Genomic DNA, 20,792 nt, shown 5'->3' on the forward strand with positions numbered 1-20,792 from the left:
CACCACCACATCTCTGGAAGGAAATACTGTATGTAACAACAACAACAACAACAACAACAACAACAACAACAACAACAACGGATCTGGGTGCATTTATTTTTACAAATCCAAAAGGGTGTTTCAATGGGTTTGATGCAACATGTCCCTGCTCGTTTAAAGGGTATGTTGGAAGTTAGACACATTTCAGCTGAGTTTTAATTGGCTGCTACCCCTGGGATCTTCCAAACAGATTTCACTCATCATCACAGCCACAGGGAGCCATGTTCCCAGGGGTGGAGGAAGGGTGGGGGCAGGCCACCACTGAGGGGGGTGAAAAATGCCAGGTGGCACTCACAGCGGGGCCTGCAGCGCGCCTGAGCCACGCGCCTCTCCTGGGAGTGACGCTGTGGCTCGGGTGCCTGCAAGCTCCACGCTGCCCCAAATCGGCCGCCGGCTGCCTCCCCACCCCCAGATGTAGGGCGGCTGAGTGGGAGGAGGCAGGCAGACTCCTCAGAGGCCCTGTGGAGCATCCTGACCCAGCTCGCCCCGCCCCACCCTGAGAGCGGCTGTCCCCACCCCTGGGCGCAGGGCACATGTGCCCCCCGGCTCCCGATTGGCTTGCTCTGCTGCTGCATGTTCCCTCCACCCATCTCATTCAGTAATCATGATCACACACAGAATTGTAGCACCAAATGTCCGCAGTTAAGTAACCCATAAAATAAATACATTACAATTTCACTAGGGTGGGCAATCTGAAGCTCTGCCTGTTCTCTTGCCTGGATTGCTGTTTAGGATGCAGCAGGAAAGCATATTTGGCTCTTTGGGAATAAACACTTTAGACAAATCCTTGATTTTAATAAGAATACTAAGGTGATTACAGCTGCAAAGTTGATGAGATGTTGCAAAGGACTAATTTGTAAAAGATTCCTGTAGACTGAAGATATTGTGGACGTCTCCAAAAGCAACTACAAGCAAGTCGCTTTTGATACCTTTTGCTGTTTTACATGCCGAAATCAAAGCTGCCTGAGAATGAAATGTAACGGAGCATAACTTTGGAAGCACATTTATTGCAGTGACTTTTCTATTAGTTATTTCATAAGGCAAAGTTGTTAATCAAAAGTGTATTTATTCTCTGAATGCTGGTAAGAAACACACACAAACAAATCTGCTGATTTTCTTTTTTCTAAATAATCTTATCTTGTACCGGTTATGAGTATCCAGTAAATACTGAATAATAATAATACTGATGTAATAAAGTGAGCATCTACCTGAAATCAAGATATCTTGGCATGCCAGAGCTGCAATAAAGAAGAGAAAAATATGCAGGCATATATAGCCTCTAGAGAAACAAGGCAAGTTTAGAAAAAGGAATTTTTTATCATGTAGATGACGAACTCCATGTGATCATGGAACATATCCATGTACACAAATATTCATTCATTCATTCATTATGTTTATATCCCACATTTTCCCCAAGGAGTTCAATGTCACACACACACACACACACACACACACACACACACACACACACACACTTCTCCCCCTCTCCTTTTTATCCTCACAAAAATCCCAAGGAGGTAGATTAGCCTCAGAGATAATAACCTGCTCAAGGTCACCTAGTGAGTTTTATGGCTGCACAGGGATTTGAACCCTGGTCTCCCAGGTCCTAGACCAGCATTCTAACCACTGCACCACACTGGCTCTCATAAAAGCACAACTACAAGGGTTAGAGGAAATTGAGAAAAGAGTGGTGTTGGCCACAAGCCAGAAGATGCCCTGTTATCATCTATCATATACACACAGTCATGTTCCTGTGGTATTCTGAAGTGTTCGGTATTCTGCAAATGTCATGAATTTTACAGAGCCTTATTGACCTCTATACCAATCCTTCCATACATGAACATTGAGGTCTGCAATGAAAACAATTGTGTCCAAAGACTGGTATTCATCAAACCCCGGCAAAAATGTATAAAAACAGATCACCCATGTGTCGCAGATGTATAAAAGAGATAAGGTCCTATCTACACATGTGGTGGAATTGTATAGAAATCCATGAATTTTGGGATATTATATACGAGGAACTCAAAAAACTACTTAAACATACTTTTTTAAAAAGACCAGAAATCCTCCTATACATGCTGCCAAAAGAACTTGGAAAATTAAAAAGACCATTGATCATATATGGGATAACAGCTGCCAGAATATTAGTGGCAAGAAACCGGAAGAGTCAATCAATACCAGTATAGTGGATTGGCAGAATCTAATGGTAGAATACCTGCAGCTAGCAAAGCTGACCAAGAAGAGTCAGAGGTCAGACAAAACAGAGAGTCTATAAGGAATGGAGAATATATGAAGAATACTTTAAAAATTATGGTGTAAACAGAAATCTCCTGGCAGAATTAGACTGACCCTTGAAATTCATAAAAGGTAACTGAGGTATAATGAAAAATCACAAGAAACAGGTAACTGTGCGGTATAATGTACATAGCAGATAAAGTACAATGAGAATACTTGGAAGTCTTTTTAAATGTTTGCAGCACTTTTTATTTCTAATTGTGTTAATAATCGTTGTATTAACAAAATACTTAATGTTGAGGAATTTCATAATTACGTATGTTTTTTCTCTTCTTTTTCCCTTGATTTTTATACACTTGTCCTTATCTTGCATTTTTCTTATGTTGTAAGCTTGTAATGGCAAATACTGTATGGATATATTCATTTTAATTCAATAAAGATTGACGAAATGGGGGGGGGAGAGACTGGAATTCAATCGTCCTACTCAGAGTATATTTATTGTTTTATTTGGGCGTGGGGTTGTTTTAAAATGTTTTATGTTAATTTGGATTTTTGTATTCGTATTTTTGTATTTTGTATTTCCAAAGCCAAGTTCCTGAAAGTACCGTGACCGTTTCAATGCTCTTTCTCAAATACTTGTCCGGTATGTTTTGTCAAATTCAAAAAAATTCAGGGACCTTGCGCAATGTTTAATTATGGTTTTAAATGACGGTTGGGAGTGGAGGAGAATGAGAAATGAGTTAATCTACCACCCGCACAGGCTTATTCCAAATTGGGAGGGGTGTCAGTGGCTGCACTTTTCCATGAAATAAAAAAGGAGGAAATCACGGGTCTCCTGCTGTCCCATCCAGTTTGGCTTGCAGGAATTTCATCCTTATGGTGAAGTGTTAAACAAAAGGAAAAAGAACTCCTCTACTCTGCTATTGAGAGAAGCAGTCGAGTCGTGAAATGCAAAGAACCAGCAAAGGTATTTTTCATTCTGATTTATCCATAAACCATTCTGTAGTGATTTCTGGTGGGCTTCTGGGCTGACCCTCAGAGATGAAGGCTACTCATACGTTTTATATATTACCATAGATGCTCTGGCTGTTACGCAGTGTGTGCTTTAAAGTCAACTTGCCCCAACTCAGAAGAGATAGTGAGCTAATGCACACAGAGCCATTCCCCCAGAGTCCAGAATGCTTCAACATACTCAAGGTCGCTCTTTGGGAAATGAAACAAAAAAAGCAGAAAAGCATAATCTGGATAATGAGGCATGAAATTAGTAACAATCAGCAAAAAGGAAATGCAATATGCTTTATGCTTTGGCTCACATTTGTCCCCTTTTCTTTACTCTAGCAGGAAAATGTTTTGTTTGGTCTGAGATGTTTGAGAGCAGGTGAGCTAAACGAATGAAGGCTGGCATCAGTTGAATTAATAGAGTTCCAGAGTAATATGGATTGGCTGCATCTCGGAGCAGCCTTCACCCACCTGGTCCCCCCTAGATGTTTCGGACACCACCTGTCAGCTTCCTCTGCCTTCCTCTCAGTGTTGCCCTTGCAGAGTTGAGCAGGGAGGAAGCCTGTCATTTGCTCTGGGTCCACCTCCCTGCCTTCTGCCCCACCGGTCACAATGGACATCAGCCAGCACTGCTGTGGCATAAGAAAAATGATTTGAGAAGTGACCAGTATGGTAAGGCATAGCCATAGATCAACCTTCCTGATCTTGCAATCGTAGGCTGCCTGACAGTGCTGGGGAAAGGAAGGACAGCAATGAGGTCAAGTCCGTGTGGATAATAATAATAATAATAATAATAATAATAATAATAATAATTTGTTATTTATACACCACCCATCTGGCTGGGCTTTCCCCAGCGACTCTGGGCGGCTTCCAACAAAATATTAAAATACAATAGTCCGTCAAACATTAAAGGAGCCAATCTGGCACTTTTATGAGTGCATTAGTGCAGCCCTGACTTCATCACCACACTGCCCCACCCCAGTGCCGACCCCGCATGGTGTAGTGATGTCAATGTTGAAAAAACAGCTTTCTGTCTCTGCCCTACCACTAGACATGCCGATTGAAGCAACAGAAACAAAAGGTACTTTGGTTTTCAAATTCCTTGATTTTGCTAGTGTTCCATAAATATATTGAAAGCTTTAGGTTGCAACCCTGTACTCATTTTCCCAAGAGATAACTCATTCTCACCTGATAACTAGCAAGATCCAGCACTTACCGTATTTTTAAAAATGCAGTATATATTCTCTTTGTTTGGAAAAGGAAAATGTTAAAAAGGTCGGTAGCATGAAAAAGCCCCGGAGGAAGCCACCTGAAACTTGGCAGGGTTAATCCCCTCTGAAGGGGCTATTTTGTCTCCAGAGGTCATGCTCCTATGTGAAAAAAACAAGGACCACGTGGCCATTTTGATTTTGCAATTCAAGCCAATAGGATTTCCATATATTTGTATTTCCGGGTCACAGTCCGGTTTCAGATCTGGGGCAGGGACAAACATTGGATTGGGGGAGTCTGTAGAGACATCTAATATATATATACAGGATAGCTCAGTCGGTATAATATGAGACTATTAATCTCAGGGTCATGTGTTCAAGTTGGGCAAAAGATTCCTGCATTGCAGGAGGTTGGACTTTATTACCCTCGCGGTCCCTTCCAACTCTGCAACTCTATGGTTCTATGACAGGATCAGTTTGTACACACAAAACTGCTTCAACAAGTTTGTATTGTTGAAATTGTTTTGTTCCGTCTTTGTGTGGTGAGTGGGAGAGACAATTTATTCACCCTTCTATGAAGAGTCACTTTTGAAGGCTGGAATGAATGTTAAGTGCATCTTTACAAGGTCAGATCAAAGGCTGTTATTAAAAGGCCATCATGTCTCTGAAAGTGGCAATTTCTGGATCCTTTAGAGCGAGTGCTTAGCAACACAGGACGCTCAGGCAGCAACACACTCACCCCTCTGCTCTTATCAGCTTCCTTCTGATGTTTTGTGGCATACTGAGGAAAACCAACTTAAGCACCCCTATCTCCCATAAATATGTCTTGCCTCTTTATGAGCCCAGTTACATTCAGTGAGGGACTTTGGGGCTTAAACCTGGGTGTGGAAGTAACAAGCAATGCCTTGGATTTTGTTACTCCAACTCTCTCAGCCTCCCAGAAGTAACCCACCTCTGGATTAGGATTACTCAGCAATACGCTTCATATCCACAAAGCCACTCTAGTACTGTATTTACTTTTTCAAATTCCAAAGCTGACTTTTGAAATTCTCAACCATCTTCCTGAGCTAAGGTCTGATGGAGAGAAGGAAGTCTTCACATCTGACAGTAACTTTTTGCCTTTTCTACATAGGAACGCTTGCAGAAATCCACCTGCCTTGCTGAATTTTTCCCAGGGATGTAGAAATTTCACATTACTAGAAATGTTCATGGGAGTGGAACTTGCAACATTGTAATCTGGGTCACTGTTTATCACAACTTTAAAAAGCAAAAGTGGTTATTTTAAAAACACTTTTGTTGCTGCTGCAGATCAGATTTCTGCATTGCATTAGCCTTGCAGGATAATTTGTTTGTTTGTTTGTTTGTTTTTTTAAAAAAGTGTTTTGGCCAAAGGAATGATTTTGGAAGGTTCTTTGTTGTAGCCTATGATCACAGATAGTGAGGAGTTTTGGGGCCTAAAAGATTTTCTATGTTAGACAGGTTAACTTCTGTGCTCCTGCAGAAAACCAATAAAAAATTAAAACCTTGCCACAGTATCAGTGTTGTACTTCAAGGCAGCCTCACATTATTTATGCATGTGTGATACTAGAGAAATAAGTTTCAAAGATCAACTGTAAAAAACAAAAAACAAAAAAAGATCTCCCCCCAAATAACATATTGCCCAATAACTCCATCAACTCTTGTTAAGTATTTGTGGTATAACACAGTGTGTGGGGACTCAGCATTCATAGAGAGGAATACAGAGTTGGATCATGCTTAATCCTTATCTATGTGTTCAGTCTACTGCCTCTACATATTGTGTGTACACAAACAGAATATTATGTACATAGGAGCTGAAAAAAGGCAGTGTCTGCAATTACAGCTGGTATATGCACAAGGTTTGCTGAGAAAGTAAGATTGCCAGGGCTAGTCAGGAATCATTATGCTTTTTATTATCAATAAAGGGGGGGGGGGAAACCACTTTCAGTATAGTGATTTTATATCCCTGGAGATAACATATTCCAAGGAAGTTTTTAGCAGAAACTGATCTGATCTCCCCCGCCCCTTTTATTAATAATTTCTGAATGAAATTTATTTAGATAGAAAAAAAAAGTATGATGTGCAACCTGCCACCCTTCTTTTAAACAGAGTGTCCTTAATAAGGAAGCATTGAAATCTCCCCCAAGGTTTTAATTAAGGCAAGTTACTACCTGCAGGGCCAGCAATAATGTTAAAGGTAAAGGTAAAGGACCCCTGACAGTTAAGTCCAGTCACGAACGACTCTGAGATTGCAGCGCTCCATCTCACTTTACAGGCTGAGGGAGCAGACATTTGTCCGCAGACAGTTTTTCCGGGTCATGTGGCCAGCATGACTAAGCCGCTTCTGGCAAAACCAGAGCAGTGCACAGAAACGCTGTTTACCTTCCTGCCAGAGCGCTACCTATTTATCTACTTGCACTTGGACGTGCTTTCGAACTGCTAGGTTGGCAGGAGCTGGGACCGAACAACGGGAGCTCACCCCGTCGCGGGGATTCGAAACGCCGACCTTCTGATCGGCAAGCCCAAGGCTCAGTGGTTCACACCACAGCGCCACCCACATCCCCGTAGCAATAATATTAGGCAGTGTTTAGGGATACTTTCATTTTCCTACGCATATTGAAATACTGCCCCTCAATGAGGCCAAACGTAGATCCACAAAATGTTTAGGGGTATGTGTACCCCTGAGTCCCCCCCAGGAAAAAGCACTCCTATTAGGCATTGTGAGTCAGCTGCCTCCAGTGGCAGGCGCTGGGTGGTGGTGATGGCAACGATTGGAACCCTCCCTGCCATTCCTCTCTGGGCCAAGCTGCAGTTTGCCACAGGGCCTGTCCTGTGTCCCCAAAACTACTCTGTTGCCCTCAAGTGTGGTGGAGGAGGTTTACTTGTTGCCAGTGCTGAATTCAGAGTCAGCTCCAGGTCTGGACAGCTTGTACTGGAATAGAGGTGGCCTTTGCTTCGAGCAGCAAAATTTCTTTGATTGGCCTCGACTGTCTGCAATGATACTGGCTAGTTTAAGAGAGAATGCAGCATCATTTCCGAATGAACTAGAGAGCAGTAGGTCCAATTCACTGCCTCTCGCAATGGACATTTTGAGACAAATTCCTGGAGGGTGGGGCTCTTGCTGTTTTTGACTTATAAAGCCTTAAACGGCCCAGGACTGTGACACCTACCCAGACCTTGAGGTCATCCTCTGAGGGCCTTCTTTGTGTGCCTCCTCCGGGAGAGGTCTGGAGGGTGGCAAAATGAGAACAGGCCTTTTCTGTGGTGGCTCCTCATCTGTGGAATGCTCTCCCCAGGGAAGTTCGCCTGGCGCCTTCATTATACACTTCTAGGCACCAGTGGAGAAAAATGTTCCTCTTTGACTAGGCCGTCGCCTGATTAACATCCCACGCCCTTTAAAAATGTGTTGGGGAGGGAGAAGTTTATTGGGTTGTTTTTTATTATTATTATTTATTTTGTGATTTTGTTTTGTGATTTTATGTTGTAACTGCTCTGAGACCTGTGGGTATAGGGCAGTATACATATTTAATAAATTAGGGTTGCCATATTTCAAACAGTGTAAATCCAGGCAGAAGAGTTTTTGAGCTTTTGGGGGTGGGTGGGGCGCGGATAGAGACCAAAGTTAAGAAATGTTAATTTTTAGCAATTTTTATGGAAAATTGGCAAAAAGAGCACTGCCGAGATGGGCTGCCATGTGTCTGGACATTCAACTTTTTTTAAAACCAATTTTTGCCTGGGGCTTCTGCCAAATGAAATATGGCAACCCTAAATAATAAGGCAGCCCTGTTTAGGGAAGCTTTTAATGTTTGACAGACTTTTGTATTTTAATGTTCTGTTGGAATATTCTGCTGGGGAAACCTAGGCAGATGGGTGGGGTATAAATAATAAATTTTATTTATTGTTATTATTATTAATTATTATTATTATTATTATTACAATATTAGCCATGATGGCTCTTCCTCCATAGCTGAAAGCAGTATGCTTCTGAATACCAGTTATGAGAACATGATGGTGGACTAAATGGGCCACTGGCCTGATCCAGCCAGCCTCCTCTCATGTTAGACACCAAACTGGTATTTCATTCCGTGTGCTTGTTTTCTGCTGTAAAGAAGTTTTGAATAAGGAGTGTGGGGATTATCTGTATTCCTTCTGAATGGATTTCATGTTAAGCTCTTGTGTAGTTCTGTGCCTATGAAAATCTGCCTTCTTTAAATAGAGACAGTCATTTAATCTAAGAAAAATTCAGTCAAAAGTCCCTATTAAGCTGAGGCTCTTTGCTGGGTAGATATTCCACTATTTTAAAAGTTAAACGCCTGCTGCTGGTGCTTTTTAAAAATAAACATACAGATGTTCTGTTTCTCCCCACCCTACCCCTCAATCACCTAAATAATTTAATGTTATTTTTAAAAGCTACTTTTAATCTTTTGATATGACTTTGCCATTCTATTCAATGTCTCATGGGGAATTTTTTTTTTAAATGAAGTATCCAAATGCCGTATGTCAGAAATATGTAGTCATTATATTCAGAATATGTCAGAAATAAAGTCTCCCCATTTCACTTGCTTCCTCAATAGTTCCACTTCATTTAGATAGTGGGCTTTCTTCTTGTTATCTAACCCTGTGCTGATCTAGAGACTGGTAAGCCAGAACACATGGGGCTTAAAATAGAGGGAAATGCTTTATCAAATTACAGTTATCTTTTTTCTTACGCACAGTTTGGAGAGGCGCAGGTGACAGAATATTGACCAGTTTGTAAGCATCCACCCCGATGTTGGTGGGGGATGCGGCTTAATTGCTTCTATTAAAGTTATGTACATTAATTTAAACAGCTAGAATGGCAGATTTCTGGCACACACATATATTTTGCTAAACCAAAACATATGTGGATCATAGGAGGAAAGGTCAGAGCTCAGAAAGAAAGCATCCTCGTGCAGATGGGCCCAGGTTCAATCCCCAGCCAATGAAGGCAGCTTCATATGTTCCTGTTGCATCTTCTGTGTGCGAGAGAGAGGGGAGGGAATTTTGCTCCACGGCCATTAGTCAGGCTGACTTCAACACCTTATCAGACTGCCACTACTCTTAACACCTCCTCTAACTCGGCAGTCTGATGAGGTGCTAAGAGTAACACTGGGAGCTACACTGGCTCGCAGTACGTTTCCGAGCACAATTCAAAGTGTTGGTGTTGACCTTTAAAGCCCTAAACGGCCTTGGTCCTGTATACCTGAAGGAGCGTCTCCACCCCCACCATTCAGCCCGGACACTGAGATCCAGCACCGAGGGCCTTCTGGTGGTTCCCCCACGGCGAGAAGTGAGGTTACAGGGAACCAGGCAGAGGGCCTTCTCAGTAGCAGCACCCGCCCTGTGGAATGCCCTTCCATCAGATGTCAAGGAAATAAGCAGTTATCCTGATTTTAAAAGACATCTGAAGGCAGCCCTGTTTAGGGAAGCTTTTAATATTTAATACTGTATTGTTTTAATATTCAATTGGGAGCCGTCCAGAGTGGCTGGGGAGACTCAACCAGATGGGCAGGGTATAAATAATAAATTATATTATTATTATTAATTATTATTATTATTATTATTATGCTAGCTTCACATGACCGCTGGACAAATGGATCATTCCCCCACTCGCCTTCCCACAATTATGTACCACAAAACAAGAACTGAATGCAAATGTACATCACTGTTGCTTTGTAGGAATAATAATAATAATAATAGACCTTCGCTTAAAAAAGTGGCATGATAAAAATCTGCTCCCAATGTGGTTTACATTTGTTAATTAAAATATGATGGAAATTTATCCTGCTGCCATTGAACTCGCACTGAGCTGGGAATCCTGTGGAGCATCTGCTGGAATGCTAAGGGCATTATTAAGATTGAAGACAAGCTCCACAAATTGTCTGATACAGGGGAGTGCTAATAACACCTGCTGCATCAAAAGGGGGGAAAGGGGGAAAGCAAAGTCTTGAGAAAGACAGAGAAACTCCAGCATACTTTCAGCCAATTCTCTGCAATGCACCACTTTACTGTGTTCTGATGTCCCAAAAAGGAAAAGAAGAAAATGTAGCTTTCTAAAACTTGTTCCCCATCTTTCCCATCTCTGGCTCCCAGGCATACCTACCCTTTCAGTCATTGTAAATGAGTCAATATGTAGATTGGCAATTTAAGGACGCTGAAGAGCTGGTGAGTGCTGGAAGCAGTGATCTGAGGGGCCTCTGAAAATTACTCATTGAATTAGCCTGCAGTCACATTAAAGCAAGATGAATGATAAAGGGCTAGCTTTGTAGGGGAAATGGTGCACTCGAGCCCAAATTCTGCTGCTAATTGCACATTAAAGTTCTGCAAAGCAATGCTGGCTGGGACTAATGGGAGCTGTGGTCCAAAACATCTGGAAAGCACCAGGTTGGCAAAGGTTGCATTAAGCCAATAGCAACACAGCTCCATAATGTAACAATGCACTAACTACACAGGCATCCTCTAGGCCTTGATGGTACCTTTTTTGATCTGTGCTATACAATCTAGCTGTGTTCCCATTATTGTGGTTTTGGATAATCCCTGGTCATTTCAAAGGAATTTGTTCCTTTTGACTTTCAACTTTTTTTTCTACCAACTTCCCTCAGTAATGTCTATGTTGGACTTTCTTGGCAATTGCCACTTACATTTGTGTTGAAGTTGCTACCACTGTGCTTCACTGTTTACAACTCACTCAACAACATTTACATCTCGAGTCTTCCTGTTTTCGGCAGTGAGAAATGGCAGACTCCCACATGATCGGACCTCAGCCATGCTGGTAATTCAAGGTTGATATGGGGGTAATTAGCCCTGGCAGACTCCCCAGGGTGGAGGAGGACTATCTCATAGACCCGCAGACCATCCAAGATTGTCAGCTTGCATCAAGGTGCAAGCGGCAGGATGCTGGGTCCCAGAGCACGACATGGCTGACACTCTCCAAAGCCACTCTCATAGCTGGAAATATCTGTTTGATAAAATAATTAGATTTGGACAATAAACAGACACAGTTTGGACTGAAGAAGACTGAGAAAAAACCTGCATAACTGCACAGTCCTTGGTGTTTAAGCTCGGACTTCAAAGAGATTCTCATCATGGTATTTGGATTACGGGGGTGATTGGTATGTTCTTTTTTCTCTCTCAATACCTACAATTGTTTTTCTATGCCAAGCCTGTACTTTTTTTTGAAAAGTACAGATATTTATAATTAAGTATTCAATTGCGCAGCTTTACTTAGACTTGAAAGATTTGGTAAAGATAAAAGAAGAAACAAGAAGAAACAAGATGACGCTTGTTAATATGACGCAGCACGGAAAAATGAGAATTCCTTCCTTTTTCAAGGGAAGTGGGAAATACTTGCTAGCTGACTTTATAATGACTTGAGACAACAATTTGGGATAACATACAGTGCATCTGTTTGCAAAATTTCTTCATTATGAGCGAGAGAGAAAGCTAAATGGATGTCTAGCAACCCCCCCTTCTAGGGCCCAGAGGGGGGGATTGTGTCGTCTCCAGGAAAGCTGATCGATCACCAAATGACTTATATCTGTGGAATACAGTTCATTTACATTGCAATATTGCAAACAGTATGCTCAAACGACAGAGTTGGACAACAGCCCGGATTGGAATAATTTAACAACTTGGGAGTTGCTGCGTCATTAAACTTTAAATGATAGACTTGGACAACAGCCCAGATTGGAAGATTGGAATGAAGTCAGGAAAAGCTACGCTGGCAAATAGACAGTTGAATATATGAATATATATATATATATATATATATATATATATATATATATATACACACACACACACACACACACACACACACACACACAAATAAAGCTGTACTCGATGGATGAAAGGATATATGATTTCTGACATGATTGAGAATCGCATAGCCAGGGACAGAGAACTTTAAAGCGTTAAGATCGGAATGTGGAAAATATGAGAACAACAAGAAGGCAGGAACGAAGATATTGGAGATATACTTCAGAGGTCCAGACTATGGGAAGCCCAGAAAAATTAATAATTAGGATTGTAACTTGGTTGTTTATTTTATTTTATTGTTTTTAATTGGATTATGATTATGATTTGATGGATATGTTAATTGGCTGTTTTTATTGGAAAATCAATAATGATTAAACAATCTAACATTTACATCTCACACCAGGTTCTGGGTGCCACTTAAGGGTTGCCTCCTCTCTGGCCAGTTCCCTGACCAGCTATATATAGAAACTTTGCCTCTTTGTTGTGAGAAGGACACACATTTACCCAATCTGAAGTCACCCATTACTACAACACTTCCTCCTTTGTCTGTCTCCTTCATTCCGTTCTCCAACTCACAATTGCCAGAGGTATTTGGGTCAGGGGAATCATAGTACGTCTGAATTACTTATGGGGGCTGATATTGCCAGCCACAGTGACTCTGTGGAAGAATCTGCTTCTTTGGGTATTTCTAGCTTGTTGGAATTTATGCTCTCTTTGATGTACAAAATGACATTGTCCCCAGTATCCCCTTCCCTTCCAACAGAATTTGTGTACATGCTCACTGGTTTGCTCCATTCCACCAGTTTCCATTATGCTCCTTCTAGCAATCTATGCTCTCCTTTGAAACCAAGCATTCTAGCTGAACCATTTTGGCTCGAGGGCTTCTAGCATTAGCAATATAAATGCCAATACAGGTTCTTTCCCCTCTCCAAATATCTCTGGCATGTTCGTTCCCCACCCCCATGGCATTTTGGCCTCTTCAACCCCCAACGCAAGACAAGACGGAAAGCAATTATTGAGATATTCTGGTCCCAGGCCATTGAAAGCTTTAAAGGCCAGACATTAATCCTTAAACACTCATATCCATGTACTGAAATTCCTCATTAGGAAGCGGGAAGCAGTGCCTTTCTAATAGGTGCTTAAGGACCAGTGATGTTCAGCAAAGCATGCCCTCTCCGTTTGGAATTGGCTCAGCATTTACGAACTTTTTGGGTTAGAAAAGGCTTGTTTCTTTCCCAAGAGTTCTCTTATGGCTTCTTCTGTTAGGGCACGTGGGCTTATGCTAGTGTGTGTGTGTGTGTGTGTGTGTGTGTGTGTGTACATTACCCACTGGAAATTGTAGTGTTACTTTATCTGCTTTGTACCCACTCCATAGCACTAGCCATGATGAGAGCCCCCCAAAATCAATCCCTCCAATGTGCTCCTCCCTACAACAACATAACTAGGAACAAAATAAATTTTAAAAACTGAACAGATAACAATGAAACACTCAAAACAATCAAATTAACTGGCCTGAATAGATCAAATGTTGTATCCAACATAGTGCTAAGGAACTGCTTCCATCAGCACAAGGATTTAAGCTTGAGCATAATTTTCCACCTCTCCTCATCATGCCCACCTAAATCTGTTCTGGATTTCCCCCAGTCCCCTGGAACAAATTGGGTGGGTGGGGGGCATGCAGGGGAGAGGACAAGGGGGAAGTTCCCCTCGGCAAAAATAAATCCTTGCACTAATGGAACAACCGTATTGGGCTGTATTGGGCTTTTTCAGTGTTTCTGGTGGGCTACTATACATGAGTAGTAGGCTGCATCTTGATGCCATATCCTACAACATTTCTCTGATGAAAATAGGGATGTCCTATTCCATCGCACCAACAACAACAACTTAAATATTTATACTCTATTTGACTAGGTTGTCCCAGCCACTCTGGGCAGCTTCCAATGTATAGAAAATCATAAAACAAAAACTTCCCTATACAGGGCTGCTTTCAGATGTCTTCTAAAAGTTGCATAGTTACTTATTGCATAACTATACCCTCCAACGGTTCTCTGATGAAAATAGGAACATGGCGCTGTGGGTTAAACCACAGAGCCCAGGGCTTGCCAATCAGAAGGTCAGTGGTTCGAATCCCCACGACGGGGTCAGCTCCTGTTGCTCGGTCCCAGCTCCTGCCAACCTAACAGTTCGAAAGCATGTCAAAGTGCAAGTAGATAAATAGGTACCACTACAGTGGGAAGGCAAATGGCATTTCCGTGCGCTGCTCTGGTTCGCCAGAAGCAGCTTAGTCATGCTGACCACATGACCTGGAAGCTGCATGCCAGCTCCCTCGGCCAATAATGTAAGATGAGCGCCGCAACCCCAGAGTTGGTCATGACTGGACCTAATGGTCAGGGGTCCCTTTACCTTTAAGGAAAAGTGGGACATTCCAGGATCAACTCAGAAACCAGGTTGGCTTCTGTAATTCTGGGACTGTCCCTGGGAAATAGGGACACTTGGAGGATCTGTGATGGGTGACACATTGTGCAGGCCCTTCTTAAGTAAGCCTATTGTTGTTTAGTCGTGTCCGACTCTTTGTGACCCCATGGACCATAGCACGCCAGGCACTCCTGTCCTGCACCGCCTCCCGCAGTTTGGTCAAACTCATGTAAGCCTATAGTCCTCCTTAATAAACTCACCTTAAAAAAGGCACTGCATGTGGTAGATTCATAGCCAGTAAAAATTTCCTTATCCATTAATGAACATCATCAACAAGTACTGAAAGTTTCTATCAGTCGACGTGTGGTGGTAATCCACCCAATGATCAGTGATAAGTCTGATCTTCGTATGAAGATACGATTGGAAACGCATCACAAGGGAGCGCTGCAACAAGCTGATTCCTCCCTTGTGCAAGTGAAGTGGATTAAACTTTCACATTGGTAGGTTCAAGATTACAAACAAAATCTTACTTTTAAACTGGAAGGGGGGGGTGAAGGGAAATGTCAGTCTCTTGATTGTGGGGTGCTGTGGAATCTTGCTGCTCAGGCAACTTTGTCATCCAAGGGTTGAAACTGGCTCTTAAGGATTTGAACTATTTCTCCCAGCATTGTTGAAAGTCATTAGGACACCAGGGCAAACACCTGGGCTCAATGGAATCTATTAAACCTTGCCCTAATTGATGCAACAAAAACGTTGCCATTGATTTCACCAGGATCAGCAATTTACCCATTGACAGGTTGGAAATTAGTGCCTTGGATTCCTTCTTTTATTGCATAATTACGTGTCAGCACCACCACCAGTTCAAACTCACCTCTATCAGTTGGCAAAATCTGCAGATGTGATTCGTCCCTGGCATGCCATTATAAACTGAATAACAAAGGCTACAATGAGATACCTGTCTACCTGGAAGCAGCCCCAGTGAAACCGATGGCGCTTATTACTGAATAGACTTGCATAGGATTGTGGAGACACAATTACAGAACGACCATTTTATGAGAGAGTTTAATTACATTTTCCTTCCAAAGGGAGGATGTGGAAATTTCCCTTCCAAACGCAACAGCATAAGCAAGACAAACAATATGAAAAAAATCTGAGAATAAAAATGTTGCACTAAATAGATCAGTTCAATACGGAAGAGAAAAGCAATTCAACTAACACCAATAAAAATGTCATTTACAATAAATCAATTGTATACACACACACACTCCTACCTTCATACACTCCAGCAGTCTATATACCAAACCATAGGGACTTACCACTAAAGGGGGCAAATCTACCAGACACTCAATGAAGAACATGACATAGGAATTGATGCAGCAATGGTACAGGATATTGAGAGTCTCCATATGCTGAAAACCCCTTCTGTAAACCCTGCCCATTCACCACAGAGGCAGAGCCCCTCTGTTGACAGCCCCTCTCCTTTCATGCCAAATGAACAGCTTCCCAGAAGCATTTGCATCTGCTAACGGTTGTAACTTTACAGCCCACTTTGGAACGGGCTGACAAGGCACACTTCACCCAGGCTGAGAGAACAGGCACCACAGTCTCAGCCAATGTACACATTTTAGAGTTTAAGGATTGGATCACAAAATTCGTAAGCGTGTGAATGTTGTTGTTTAGCTGTGTTTCCATTCAGGTATCGATTGGGAAAGTGCATATTTTGTAGGTTATTTTTGTTAAAATGCGAACTGAATCAATTTCTCCTCCATCCCTAAACTGGAGTGTTAAGGTTGCTCTGCCCATGGTATAGTCAACAGGGAATAAGCAACATAAATGTTATGGGGAAGAGTCACAGCTCAGTGGCAGAACATCTGCTTTGTATGCAGAAGGTCCCAAGTTCAATCCCTTGCATCTGCAGGTAAGACTGGAAGAGATCCCTCTCTGCCCTGAATCCCTGGGCCTACCTGGCATCAAGTCAGTATGTGCCGTCCAAAGTCCGGGGGTCAAGCCACACAAGCCCAAAGGTGAAACACAGGTCAACCCAAATAGTCCAGTCTGTCAGGATACAGTCCAGTGTCAAACCTGAAGCACAATCAGGAGCATCCAAGCCAACTTCCATCAACATGGGCAGTTGAACAGACACAACACCTCAGCTCTGCTTCCCTTTTATACTTTGCATGCTATTTGCAGCACCTGGGCTTGACGAGGCAGGTGACCCTCACCTGTTCCAAGCCAACTGCAGCTGAAGAATCACATACCTCCTCCCAGAGCTAGTGGGCCCCACCTGGCCAGCTAGGGAGCTGAGCTGTGAGCCCTTGCCTGCCTCAGCCTCCTAGAGCACCCCTCTCACTGCTCCCTGTGCCTCAGAGCCCACCATGTTCGTGACACAGAGTTTCCTGTGGAGAACAACTGATTGTTAAACCATTTTGAGAACTGTATAACTGTAAGGGGAATAGGGCCCTCCTAACCATTCTCAGCACTCTTCCTCCTCCCCATCATCCTGCCTGACACTCTCTGAAGTCCAGGAGACCCGCTGCCAGTCAGTGCAGACAGTACCGAGTTTGATAGACTAATGGTCTGATTCGGTATAAGGCAGCTTTATCGTGCCCTGGTGGGGGAAGTCAAAGCTGCACGCTCTTTAATATAAGTAAAATATGAAGCAAATAGGAACTCAGCAGCCAAGCCCACCCTTCTTTTGTAGCACATGCAGCATTTTGTTCATTGCAATAATGTAGCCAAGATACATGCACTTGAACTTTCCAGGCTGTGTTTCAGAATCGGCAGGAATGCTGCGTAAGCCACTGTGTGCAGCAGTGAAGAATGATCCCGGAGATCCTGTTTGCAAAATCACAGCCTCGGGCAGAGTCAGAGTAAAATGCCAGCTTAACACCCTGAATGGAAGAAATGGGAACTGAAAACAAAATGAGATCATCAGGAATACCAGGGTTTCTTTTTGGGACCATAAAAGGGGGGGATGATGTGCCTGACATTTCAGCCAAATGAGACTCGACATCTTTTTTCATCTTTATCATTTTTAATGCCTACGAGTTGATAAACGTTTGCGCTGCCAAGGTTAAAGCATCACTATTCCAAATATACTGCACTGTTTCAGCACACACTACGGTTTTACAAAAACCCTCCTACAGTAAATCTACTTCTGCTTACTGCATGGTAGCTATGAAAAAGGCCACTAGTGATTATTTCAGTCCTGTGCCAGCCATAATGTTCTTTTCTTTTACAGGTGAAATTTTACAATGCTCATTGTTTTCACCTTTCCATGGATAGCTCAGTTGTTTAGAGTGTGGTGCTGATGATGCCAAGGTTGCAGGTTCGATCCCAGTATGGGGCAGCTGCATATTCCTGCATTGCAGGGGGTTGGACTAGATGATCCTCAGGGTCACTTCCAACCCTACAATTCTAAGATTCTAAGGAAACATTGCGAAGATGGAATAAAGTATTGTCCGAATGCAGCCCAAATGTTGGGGAAACTGAATGAACTGCTGTTATATTCCACTATATTTCTGGAAGTGGCTTTTACATGGGGAGAAAGCTCCAATAAAATGAAGCCCAGAGCTGTTTTTTTGCCCTGTAAGTAGAATTCTGCGGAACACCTGTCCTCTTCTTACTGGCATAATGTGGTTTGCATCACGTAAGTTGTTCTCTGGGGGTATGGTGAGCAGATGGTCCTGATGTTTCAATGGGAGATGAACTAGTATATGGCCTTTGAGTCTCTCCGTGATCTTGCTATTTTAAAATGCTGTCAAGAAATAAAGAACTGGCAAGCTTCTGTGATGAATCGACCAACAGTGACCTCAATAGACCAACGGCCTGACTCTGCCAGAGTCAGGGTCAGGCAGCTTTCTACCTTGTTGCTATGTAACGAATCAACTGATTGGGCTCAAAGAATGGTAGCAAAGCTAGGTTTCTCCTTTTACATACACCTCAAAAGGCATTTGCTTCTTAATTTTAATTTTAAAGATTTATTGTATATGGGGTAGTAGCCAACAAAACAATATGCAAGGAGTTTTGGCTGTGCAATGGAACGTTCCCACCCTCTCCTCTCCCTGCACATTCCATAAATTTGCTCTGGGGGTGCGGGGGGGGGGGTTTGCAGGAGCCTCTGGAACAGATTTAGGGGTCATGTGGGGGTCACAAAATGAGAGGAAAGGGCAGGGAAGTTCCATTGTGCAGCTAAAAGCTCCTCCTGTTAGCAGAACTATTTTTGTTGGATACTACCCCTGGTTTATATTCACTATCCTTTCATAAATTTAAAACCGACTTTTAAGGAGAAAACTCCTCTACCAAACTGTGTCCAGAATACAAAACGAAACAAACACAACAATTAGTATGAAATACCATTTAGGTTGGCGATTCGAATCCCTGCAACGAGGTGAGCTCCCGTTGCTCGGTCCCAGCTCCTGCCCACCTAGCAGTTCGAAAGCACATCAAAGTGCAAGTAGATAAATAGGGACTGCTCCGGCGGGAAGGTAAACGGCATTTCCGTGTGCTGCTCTGGTTCGCCAGAAGCAGCTTTGTCATGCTGGCCACATGACCCGGAAGCTGTCTGCGGACAAATGCTGGCTCCCTCGGCCTATAGAGCAAGATGAGCGCCGCAACCCGAGTCGGACACGACTGGACCTGATGGTCAGGGGCCCCTTTACCTTTACCTTTTACCGTTTAGGTACTTCAATCCACCATCTTAAAAAATAGCCAGCACCAGGACAACCACCAGCCCCTCATAAAGGTAAGAAAGCTATAAGCAAAACCAGGCAGCAATATCATTTTCCTAGTCCACATTAAAATCGTAGCCTAAAGGCAGCGAGGAAGGAATAATGTTTCGAAGCCCTCTTAACCATTTCCAGGTGAAACAATATTTTATTATGTAGTTAGAGCATGAGTAAGTACCTAGTATTAATGATTAATTACTACATTGTCAAAGAGAGATCTGCCAAGTTTCCTTGAACCACTTGGATTTGATTTGATCTCCCATATTGATTTAAGTATTTCTACATAATTGGGCAGTGAATTGGCCTTTTAGGCCACATAACAGTCAAACCATATAAGGCTGGTTCACTTTACATCCATATGCGGACATATTCGTGTTAAAAGCAAAACCAGCAATCACTCTGATAATGTGTCATTCACACAACATGTTCTTAAATAAGAATATGAGTTTAGGATTCCGGGACAGGCCACTGCAGTTCATGGTCTCAGGTTGCATGGATGACCTGTTTCCCTGCCAAAACGGTGTGTTCCTAAGCAGTGTTTTCCTCCTGGGAGGCCAAGCTTCTAAATCAAGTACAGTACTAAACATGTCAACCTTCATAGATGAGAAAGAAAACTAATCCTTTTGAGAACCCGCAAAGCTCATTTCCAAGCTGCATTGTCATAGTTTTTATTAGTGGAGGGGGGGGGAACAGCATCACCATGGATGACACAATTGTACTTTTGCCTGCTTTATTTCAGGGTTTACTTCTATATTTATTGAAAGGGATAAGTAGTTTTCAAAAATGTGACCATAAAGATTTATATGCATGGCTTAGCAACTGATACCCATAAATCCCATCAGTTGCCAAGTAAACATCCTCAAACTGCAAGTTAAAATAATAATAATATAAAGCTTCTTTCTGCTCCATTTCTTGCTATGGGACTAGAATGTAAAACTTAATTTATTGAACATATAGCTGGAAGTTTATTAAGTTCTCCCTTCATGTTTTCTTTAAAAAAAAAGTTTTATGCAGCATGTTCCCCAGCCCTTCATTACATGTCCTCGCTTTTGAAAGCAAGCAAGAGAGTTGTTAATAGAATATATGTCCATGGGTAGCATTCAAAGATAGTGGGAGAGTTATATTTATAGATCTTTGTTGTGTGACCAATAAAATGTGATAGATCTGTTTGATGCAAATGGCTGACTGCTTGTAGTTCTCCATTCAGAAGTGATGTGCTGGGCTGAGAATATGGGGATTAGGGAGGAGGTAAGCAGCATTTTAAACAAGTCTCACATATGGTAGAGGCATTTCACATGCTCACTTGGCTGAGCACTGCCATTTTGTGAATGATGCTCCTTTTGTGAGATGCTTAAAGCCTTGTGGGACGCAGGTG

The 20,792-nt window shown here is 42.5% G+C and overlaps 1 long non-coding RNA gene across 1 annotated transcript in view; it reads left to right on the forward strand.

The window, feature by feature from the left end:
• The first annotated feature begins 3,123 nt into the window (after positions 1 to 3,123).
• The window catches only part of LOC148687506 (uncharacterized), a 54,709-nt gene continuing 37,040 nt past the window's right edge, over positions 3,124 to 20,792 (forward strand). The window contains exon 1 of the long non-coding RNA XR_015947847.1: positions 3,124 to 3,241. This is a non-coding gene — a long non-coding RNA (uncharacterized LOC148687506). The remainder of the gene's footprint in view (positions 3,242 to 20,792) is intronic.

The sequence above is a fragment of the Zootoca vivipara genome, chromosome 1 (assembly GCF_965207765.1).
Source record: "Zootoca vivipara chromosome 1, rZooViv2.hap1.1, whole genome shotgun sequence".
Classification (NCBI taxonomy): domain Eukaryota; kingdom Metazoa; phylum Chordata; class Lepidosauria; order Squamata; family Lacertidae; genus Zootoca; species Zootoca vivipara.